Source organism: Lonchura striata, chromosome 5 (genome assembly GCF_046129695.1).
Source record: "Lonchura striata isolate bLonStr1 chromosome 5, bLonStr1.mat, whole genome shotgun sequence".
Taxonomy (NCBI): domain Eukaryota; kingdom Metazoa; phylum Chordata; class Aves; order Passeriformes; family Estrildidae; genus Lonchura; species Lonchura striata.
Window position 1 is genome coordinate 23,968,719 of NC_134607.1, and position 10,811 is coordinate 23,979,529.

A 10,811-nucleotide genomic window follows, 5' to 3' on the forward strand; every position below is an offset into this window, starting at 1 on the left:
GGACAAGGCATACTCTGCATGTTGAGCAAGATGGATTTTGCTGAGACAGTGGTTCCCATGATCAAGTTTAAGCAATAACTGTAGCTGTTAAATAAATCAAGAGAGGAGCTGTGCTCCTGGACTTGCTGCTGCTTGTCATACACTGGTACATTGTACTCCTGAGGTGGGATTCACTGTTCTTGGCATTTGCCAACTAAAATTTAAACACCTTAAATTGAACTGAGTGGAGATGAAGCAGTCAAACACTAACAGCCTTTGTCTCCTTCTCTAGACAAAAGAGAGCATTGAGCACTGCCACAGCATGATTCATCCCAAACTTTAAAAGTTTAAGCCAGGGCACCAAGTTCTTTCTCTGGACATGCCCACGTCACTCTGTAGATTATTGAGGGAGATGAGACAGCTGGCTGAGACTTCAGAGCCAGTGGTTAGACATCAACTGTAAGGTGAATCCCACTGATGTCCACCCCACAGATCTGGGAATGCATAGAGGGCACAGCATACACAGGGGCAGTACAAACACTCAGACTTCTGCAGGGCTGCATGCTATGTTCTAGCTCTGCCTCAATTTCCTTCCTAATTCCCACTGATCCATCTCCAGCACCTCTTTGACACAGTTAACTTTGTTCAGAAACCATCTTTCACTGACCAACCTCTTGCTGTGACTGACCACATACGCTCTTGTAGTAGGGGACAGGCTCATCTTTTGATGGGAGAAGAACAGACCAGAAGAGTGCCAAGAAGATCTCACCTTCACAAAGCATTTGATTTGCCCAGAACACAAATCCTTACTAAAAGGCAGGAACTGACATTTGAGCCCAGCCAATGCAGATAGCTGGGACCTTGGATCTGGCTCTTCCGGATTGCCTCAGGGACGTCAGCGAGCAAAGTCAATCCCTGAAACAAATGAGTTTGCTCAACTTCAAGTGTCAGTGGGCAAGTACACCAAATACTTACTAGACCTGCCACCGGCTGCTCCACTGCTGCATCTGTCCCTCTTGCCTTGAGCCAGGGCAAGGCTGGCCAGTTGAGCGAGCTGTTGACTGAGGGTCAAGGCACCGGGTCCGTTTTGCCCAGCAGTCTGTGACCTCATGTAAGAAAGCAGAGATCTGAGGAGACGCATATACAGCTGATGTCATTGTGTGTACAAAGGCCTCAGTTTGGTTTAAAGAAGGACAACTCCTTTCTTTCTTGCACCTGTTATTTAATCAGCAATGCTGACAATCCTCAAACAAAAGAGATATGGATCCGATCAGCCCCTTGGAGACTGTTGATTGACACTTCCAACAAATGAGAGGTGTGGTATCTCAGATGTTAAATTTTTCAGGAAAGAAGTTAGAATAAACAAACCTAGTTTTACTTGGATTCTTCCACAACACAGACATTTAAATACAGTCAGTTGGGTGCCAGTGACACTGTCATTGGGAAGGGAAATCCCAAAGGAAAGAAAACTGACCACAAGCCAAATGGGAACTGAAGAGCCAAGGTGCAAGTAACAGGGGCTCTCTTACTCTGTTACATTTAATCTGGCAATAAATCAGCATGTGTGATATGGCCACTGCGATTAGTTGGTACGGATGCCTTCACAGCCTGAGAATGGTTACACGGCAGTGGTTTGGGATGGCTACCGAGCTTACCTGGGGGAGATGTTATCCTGCAAAGCAGTAGGAGAGGCCAGGAGAAGTGCTCAAGGACCTGCTGCTCCCACCAGAAAGCTGAGGGGGAGGCGAGCAGCCCAGCCCCAGGGCAATCACTCCTCTGCAGTGCTGGGAATGGGCAATCCATAGCAGTGGGGATGAGCAGCAGCCCTGCAGTGTCGATGCTCCCAGGGGCCATTTGCACTGACCGACCCCCACACAGCAGGGGAGAAAAACAAAATCCGGCCCAGGAGGGCCTTGTTGTGAGAAGGAAGTATTATTTAACGTGCATTGTGTTGGGAAAGGAAAACAAGGGTCCTGGCACTGAGCCAGGTCCATTGGCCTCTTTTTTTTTTTTCTCTTTTCTATTCTTCTGGGCAATTGTTCTAGTGAGGACAATTTTTTTTTTTTTGGTTGTTTTTTTGCTTTGTTTTGTTTTCTGTGGTGTTTTTGGAGTTGACAATGCACGGGGTAATTTCTTGGTTCTTTTCCCGTGTTTTGGCACAGGGACTGCCCGAATGCTTGGCCATGTTTCCTGTGGCAGGGACACCACTGCCATGTCCACTGGCACCAGCACCAGCACTGGTCCATGGGTTTCTCCATCAGTTAAACAGGGGCTTCTCGACTGCCCCAGAGCTGGGGGTCAGGAGGGAAAGGCAGAAGTGTGGGCAGAGAGGTGAGTCAGTGTGGAAAGGCAGCACACATTTCTGCAGGGTGACTCACCAGCCCTTAGGAAGAAAAAAAATAATAAAAAAAAATTCCAGCCAAATTCTTTCAGGGAGGTAAACAAGGTCACACAGCGCAGCGAGATCCTGTTTACCTGAGACAGGACGTCTTTGCAGAGCCTGTGCTGGAAGAGGGACATGTTGACATGACTGAGGGTGGCCAATGCAGGGAAGTGGGGCTGGGGGCAGCTCTCAGCCTGAGGCCACCAGCAAGGAGGGGGTGAAACCTTGCACCGGGGTGGATGCTCTGCTCTGTAGAGGCTTTCCCTGCCATCCTGTGGCTCTGCCAGGAGGGAGAGCAGGAGGAAAGGAATCACTGGGTGTGATGGCAGGGCTCTGCTGGCACTCAATGCTCACTTCCAGCCTTTGCCATGCTGGTGGCCTTGGAAGATCTGACCCACTGCTGCCCACTTGCCCGTATCCCATCATGGGTGAGTGCTTTCCCCACGGCCCCACAGGGAAGTGCTGGTGGCCACACAGTTAATGAAAGCCCATTCCAGACGCTGACTGAGTGTTTTTTCCTGATAACAAGACGTGTGTGAGTGTATGTCGCTCGTCGCTCGGGTGAATATCCTGTTCTTGCGACTGGCCAGGGAAGCGGGGGGCAGCCGGGGGTGGGGGGAACAGACGGGACAGGACACAGGGCAGTGTGCCGGGATTTCGCATTCCTGGCATTCCTATCTTGGCCTGCAGCTGCAAAACAGCCCAGTGGGAAGAACAGGGCACCCACTGGATGAGAAAGCCCAGCTCTCTTTCCCAATGGAGTGTGTGCATAGGGAGGACAGGTATATACAGGAGCTGAAGTTCCCCTGCTGTGAGCACTTGAATTCAGCTCATAATGATCATATTTCTCTTGCTCCTTCCTCTTCCAAAACCTGCAAAGCCAGACTGCACTTCTCACTATATCCAGACAAGTGGAGGATGCTTGGTATTTCCCCTACTCCCAATTGGCTGTTTGGAACCACCATGATGATGGAGGACACCAGTCTCTTTCTCGCAGCATTACTTCAGCTCTTGGGGGTGGAGGAAAGCCCCCACAGCCCAGTTTCACTCCCAAAGAAAGCACAGAGCCCAAGAGTGCCCCTTCGTTGGCTGCCTCAACCTGCTCCCAGCTCCTCCACCCTTGCAGAGATGAGCCAGGATTAGCAATTCAGATATTTCTAGACCTCTTTTCTTTTGTTCTTAGCTTATTTTTTCCTTTTTTTTCACTGACACACCAAACCAAAAAAGGCCAGTGCTGACCTTCGGTCAAAGCTATGTCATGATGGTTTTGTCCCACAGTCAAATCACAATTCCCAGGTCTTGCACAAACAGGTACTTGGAAAAAATGAAAGAGTTCTTTCTTCTTTTAAAGCACACCCCTTGTTCCACCTACTCCAGCTTCCCACTTTCCCCTGTCAGAGCCTTCTGTGGTGTGGTACCTTTCTCAATGAAACAGGCACATGTCATAGCCCCACTGACTGCTGAAAAAGAAGGAGAAGGAGACTCCCTGGCTCTCACCACCAGCAGCACACATGTGGTATTGGAAGGGGAAGGGACTCCAGGGAGGACAGAGGACAGTGCCTTTGGTCACATGCAGAACATTGTTTTTGAGGAATTGAAAGCATGTTATGTCTGCAAGATTGCAAAAAAAACCCCAAGGATGCTTCTACATTTTAGGAAGTGGCCAGCACAGCCATTCCTAGGCCTGGACAGGATTTTGGGAAGCTCTTGGGGGAGTCCTGGTGACAGACCTCCCTGCAACCATTGGGCAGAAAACCTGCCAGGTGCAGTTTCCATACCCATGGCTGGGAGTGCAGCAGGGGTCAGCCTCACCCCAGGGCCTGGTGCCCCTGCCCGGGCACTGGTGGGGTGAGGAGCTGGTGAGGTTTGGGTTTTGCTCCTTGCTCGGTTGAGGGGTGGACACTTGCCACAAGCACTGTGATTTTGGTAGGTCTGTGTGTTTCTTTGCTGCATTGCTGTGGAGGAATCCCTGCAATACTAGGTCAGGGTATCTGTGGGGACTGCAGTCAGCACCAGCTAAAATGCCTTTGCTCAGCAGGGAGTCAGATCCTTGCTGGGTCAGGGCCTGTTTCTGTAGGGAAGAACTGCTGTGCATCAATCCCAATTTCTTCCCAGCATGGAAGGCCTTTATACCCCTCCCTGGGAGGAGACTAAGCCATGCTGCAGAACAGCGCTGAGCACAGGACAAGGCAAAGGGGGCTTCTGCACTTAGAACTCAGTCTCCAGTCAGTGCTGCACAGAGCCTCCCTCCAGAGTTGTTTATTCTTAAATTCATTACATTCAACTTCTTTGAAAAATGCCTTTCACACCTGCAGCTGAGGAGAGCCCTGTTATTGAGGAAAGGCAGGAAGATTTTGGACAACATGTTGACAAGTGCCTTAAAAACATATTTGGGTCTGTAGGAGAAACAGTGTCAGGGCTGACACTTACTGGCAAAGTCAGTCCCATCCTGAGATTGCTTAGGAAGGGGCGTGCATGTGTCCTGTACTGCCCAGAGGAAAGGTCCAAAGATCAGGAGCTTAATCAGAGGCACAAAAGCTCCAATCACTCAAGGATTTCAGCCCAGCCCAGAGCTCCCAAGCAAGCCAGCTCCCTGGGAATGGGAAAACCCCAGCAGGGATTTGCTGGACTCTCAGAGGATTACAGTGTGAATGACTAAACCTGTTAGGTCACTCCAATGATCTGATTCCTTTTATGGTCAAAATCAAGTGTCAGAAACACAGATTTCCTCTTTCTTTAGAAATGGGTTTTCTCAGTACCACAAATCAGAGGATGCAATGCTAAAATTAAGTGTCTGAAAGCACATGCATAGTGTTGCAATCATGCTGCCTTGCCCACTGGTCTGTGTAATGCATGAGTTGGGTAACAAACAATAGAGGTTGGAAATAGCCAGGACGGAGATTTCCTCTTTCAGCTGGAGAATTGTTTCCTTGACTGATGCGTGCATAAGCCAGGTGGCAAAATGCTTGCCCCGACCAAGTTTCCTGGCAAGCAGGAGGGGTCTTTGGGTGAGGGGTGGAAAGGAGTGAAAGAAAAAGTTCCCAAAATGCAAACCCTTCCTTTGGGCTTTACCTTCACCCTCCCACACCTTTACACGTTCACTGTGCCTCTCCATAGCTGGTTTTCTGGCAGCTCCTCACAAACTACTCAGGTCCTTTCTAACCTGTGGATGGGAACTCTGGACATCCCATGCCACCCACGGAGAGCTGAGATACAGATGCCCATATCCAAGGACCTCTGCTAAGTGGCAAAACCTGGCACTGTGACCTCTCTCATGCAGTGACACATACCCAGGGAGCCAGGTCCTGCCAGCAGCAGGGAGCTGCAGGCCTTGCTGCTCTCCCCAGTTCAAGCAGTGCAGTGCCCACCTCTCTTCGCCTGCAGGAGGGGCAGATGGAACCTGCTCTGGCTGAGCACAGGCATCCAGGGCTCATGAGGCCCTTGCTTCCCTCTACTCCAGTTCCATGAGGATTGATCACATCTGAAGTTCAGGACACACCCATCTTACTCCCAGCTCACACTGGTGACACTTTGGATTTGTGGCCACAAGTGTTCCAAATGGCAGGGACACTGCCAGCAGCAATGACACCCTTCCCCACCTGCACCACAGCACAGACAATGCATCACAGTGGGCACAGCAGCACCGTGCCAGCTCCCAGCATTTGCTGCCTCAGGGCCTCCATTTCCTGGATGGTGTGCACATGCACCCAGATTACATAGAGGATTTTTTAAATCCAAACTTGTAAATAATCACGTTTTCCAGCTAGGAAAAAAAAAATCCCTTGTTGCTGGCTGTCCTTCTTCAGGGGTTTGTGGTGTCTGGCACCAGGAAGTCTCCAAGCATCCAAAGCTTCTCCTACACCCTTCCACCCAACTCTGGTCTTTCCCTGGAAAGAGAAACAGCTCCTTAACCCAAACCACTCCAATCAGCTAACCTGTTGCTTGGGAAAAAAACACACACAGAATGAACTTGCAATGAAATATTCTACTTTCTAGGTTAGAGCAAGGAGAGAAGGGAACAGGTTTCAGTCCTGGGTTTGGGGGCTGCACCTGGCTTCTCATATGTGTTCAAAGTGGGAAACTGGAGCAGATTTTGTGTCCCACATGGCAACAGCATCTGGCTGCTCCTTCCTGACCATGAGCTTTGAAATCATCTACAAGACCTGAGTAAATAAATAAGTACAACAATAGGTCACAGCATACCCGGTGGGACTATCCATGGAAAAGGGAAAATACGTATCATGGGGAAAAAAATGCAGATCCTGTTCAGCTGCTCCTTTCTGTTTCATTTAACACACTTGAAGGTGGCTATGCTGGGAGAATGCCTTATTCAATTGCTGGGCTGTTCACACCTGCCTCAGTGGAGCCAGGAGAGCCTCATCCCAGCCAAACCTGAATTCAAGGAGCACCCATTTCAGTCCTTTTACAGGCATCTGACTGCATCTCACTGCAGCTGGAGGGATGCTCTGATGTGTAAAGCATCCCCCATCTCTCCCAGGGGACAAGCTGCACCACTGGCTGTCACCTCGCTGCCCTTCACGGTCCTGGCCTTCACAGACCAAGAGCCTCATCTGGATTTGTGCATCCTTCTGGTAGGGAGCTGCTCCTCATCCAGCCTGGGATGATGGAAAGCAGGGTCCCCTGTGAGTGAGAGGTGTGCTCCTGCTTTGCTCCACCGGCCAGAACTGCCTCAAACTTTCCAGGGCAAGGCTGTGCTGTGATTGTGGTGTTTTGTCCATGGCTACCAGGTTTATGGGACACCAGGGAGACCCCCTTTTCCTCCCATCCCCCTCCCAGTGCAAGCATTTTGTTTTTCTTCTTAATTAGTGGAAAAAATTCCTGAACCTGTTAGAGGGAAGGAAGGTCTTTCTCTCTCTCTCTCTCTCTCTCTCTCTCTCTGTCTCTCTCTGTCTCTCCTCAGTCAATTACTGAAATACAAACAATATCCATGGTCATGGTGAAACATTTTTTCCACCTAAATGTCACCTCTGCAGATTTTAAAGGCACGGGCCACTTTGCACAGTCCCTCGGCATGAGAGATGTCCAGGAGGCATTGCAGGCAGCCTGCAGAAATGCAGACACTTCCCAGAACTTTTCCTCACAGACATCAAGCCAGTGTGTGCAGCATCACAGCAAACCCCCCTGCCCTCCTTTCTGGGAGAAGCTAACACCCCAGCACGCCCAAATGTCAGGTCTCCTGAGTACCCTCCCAACCTGCTGATATCCATGAAGCCTGCTGACATCCCCACCCAAGGCCTGGGGAGTCCTGAAATCCCCTCTGTGGGGATGATGCAGGTGTGAGGAGGGGCTTCTTTCTGGGAGCACACCTTGTTTCAGTCATCAGCACTTTTCCTGTGCTGACCTCATTTACTTTTGTCTCTGATGTTGTTGCTCACAGCTGAAGAGAGCAGCAGTAGCTGACACCATCTCCTCTGCTTTTCCCTTGGTCTGTGCCAAGATTCCTGCTGAAAAATAATTTCTTTTCATGCAGAATACAGCCAAGCAGGGCCTGGGTTTGGGGACCAGAGCATGCCTTCACTTACTGCATCAGTCAGCTTTGGCCAGGGCCAAAGGTTAGGACATTTGGGAACTTCGGAGTTTCCAAAGCTGCTGGGACAAGACCTATGGCCAAAGCTGCTTGCCTGGTGTTTCTGCACCATCCATTGAATTTTTGCAGCATGTGCAAAAATAATTCACAGCAAACACTTTGAAAAGTGCATAGACTGTCAAACCACAAACCTCCCTGCTGCCTGGGTCCCTGCCGTGTTTGGGTTGCTGCTTAATCCCTTGCAAACAGCTTTATTGAGATAGTAATAATATAGTAATAAAAAAATGGGGCTGTTTCCCTTGAGGCTGCCTTTACTCCAGACTTTGCTGTGAATCCAAGGCAGTCCGTCATGCCAGAGTCCTATGTGGAATCTGCCTGACTGGGGGAGGAAAAATAGTACATGATTCCTGCCATAATTTTATATTTTGGTATCTTTAATCTCCTGGCTCCTCTGCCAAGAGCTTCACAAATCCACTGCTGTGCTTGTTAACTCCTTGTGTTAACCGGGTGTCTGCACTCCCTGCAGGGAGGCCACAGCATTTGGGGTTACCTCCTGTTCCTCTTAGCACTCAGTTTTTCTACTCTGCCCTGTGACAAAATCCACAAACAGCTGAGGCTGCCTGGCTTCCTTGCAGCATCTTTTAAGATGGGAAATTCCCAAGCCTGCAACAAGTTCACTTGGTCACGGGCAGATCATGGATCAGCGAGGGGCAGCACACTTTGGTCACGGGCTGGCTGAAGGCGAGTGAGGAACAGCTGCGTGCTCAGGCAACAAGGTTTTGTTGTGGGTTTTTTTCCAAAATAGCTTTCAATTCTTCATATTTTTCTCCTCCTTTGTACCCTGCTTTTCCCCTTGGCATAGCTGGCTTCTCCACATCCCTGGGGCCCAACAGATATTGGTGCATGGAAAGTGAGATGGGGCCACACTCCAGAACATCCCTATATCCCCCTGGGATAAAGAGGGAAAGCACTGGTCTTCACTGAGCTGTTTCCAGCCAGGTCTGGATCCTGGGCAGATGAGGCAGCAGGACATGGTGGGGGCACAGCTTTTGCCAGGGAGGCAGGAGCTGAGCACAGGGAGGAAAATGCCTGCATGAGCTTTGTGCCACATGGCTGAGCTGGAGACGGCTCTTCCTTCAAGCCGCAGCCAGGTGTGGGGAGAGTTTAAGCTCTTTGTATTCCTGAGTACCAATAAAATAATCAGTCAAGGGTTTTCTTGGGCCTGTTCTTGCAAACTGATTTTTCACTTCATTTACCCATGAGACAGATTGAGTTTTGCAAACCATCAATGTTAAAAACCAGTCTGACTCTGGACCACAGGGGTGTGCTCTTTGTGTCTGAATAGTCCCCAGTCCTGCTCTCCCATCTGTGTGCTTCTTTCAGGAGCCATGCTATCACAGGGGGATCCATTGCTGCAGCCTCTCTCCACTCCCTGAAGACTGAGCCTTTAGATAAAGTAGCAGTTGAGCAATTAAGGCAGGGAAAGCTGCCAAAACTCCCTGGTACAGCTGAGATCACCTGTAGCAGTGGGTTCACCAAGCTGCAGGAGATAGTTTCCATCAGCATGCTGCCAGGATTTCTTTCCTGAGCCTGGCTTTGCAGGGTGGGTGTAAACCACCTGCTCCAGCCTTGGGAAGTGGCACAGGTCCCTCCTTCCTGTGCTCCATGCTGAGCTGTGCTGAATGTTGCTGTGGTGAACAAGCAGCACCTCAGCAAGCCCCTGGACAAGCTCTGGAAAAGCCCCTGGACAAGCTCTGGACAAGCCCCTGGAAAAGCCCCTGGAGAAGCGGCTGCTGCACGGGGCTACCAGGCAGTGGGCAGGGGATGGCTCCAGGTGCCAGGGCTTGCAGCCTTTCAGCACCAGCTCATTCCAAGCTGTTAAAAAGCACAGACTGCACTTGCAAATGGGGCTGCCTGGGTACCTTCATAGGCAGGTAGTGTGCTGGACCCTGGAGCCCTTCCTCCCACTCCCCAGTCCATGATGATGCTCCCATGTTTCCTTTGCCTTGTACCCCTCTTTGCACCCTTTTTTTCTCAAAGTCCCTGCTGACAGGCCTTCAAGCCCAAAGCAGTCTTGCACCAAAATCTTTATTTTCCCTGAATTATCCCCTCAAAATCAAAGTGGGGATTGTGATTTTGCCTGTATTTTCATTCTTTGGGGCAGAGAGAGTTCACTGTTACTCCCTCCCTTTGTGGGATCTGAGAAAACAGGTCATCACCCCAAAATGAACTGTGTCTAGCAAGGTGCACACCTGTGAGCATCAAGCTTGTCCTTTAAGGACATCCTGAATTACTCCGACACACTGATGTCCCCAGGTTCATCACTGCAGCACAAGTGTCCTCTTGGGTCTGTGCTACTCACAGCTGAGCCATGAACTGAGGGTACTGTGCATGTGCTGGGCGGATGCCAAAATTGAGGCACAGGGCAGCACCTGCCTTTGCTCCCTGCAGCACGGCACCCACATCCAGATGTGTGACACCTCCCTTGCTGGGAGGAAAGGGAAATGCAGTGGCCTTTCTGACCAAGGGAAGGACTGCTGTTGTCTAGACGATGTGACTAAGGAGGGAAGGGGCCAACTGTTTGTACAGCTTTGGGAAGTGTAAACAGCGCCGAGTGTCCCAAGCCCTTCAAAGCAGAGGAATCCGGAGATGGGATGAAAGCACAGGGAAATTCAGGCCGGGTGTCCTAACAGAGCAGCTAAGGAGAAGGGGACCTCTTCAAGAGAAAAATCCCAGCACCTGAGTCATTTCAAACCAGCCCAAGTGAGGAAGGAGGAGCACAGCACGGCTGGCCATGGGCAGGGCTGTGCATGGGCTCTCAGGACTTTCCCAGCTTTGGTTGCTTCTCTCTGCAATCTCAGAACAAGTGTCCTGAAAAGGAAACTGGAGGCCCTGGAAATC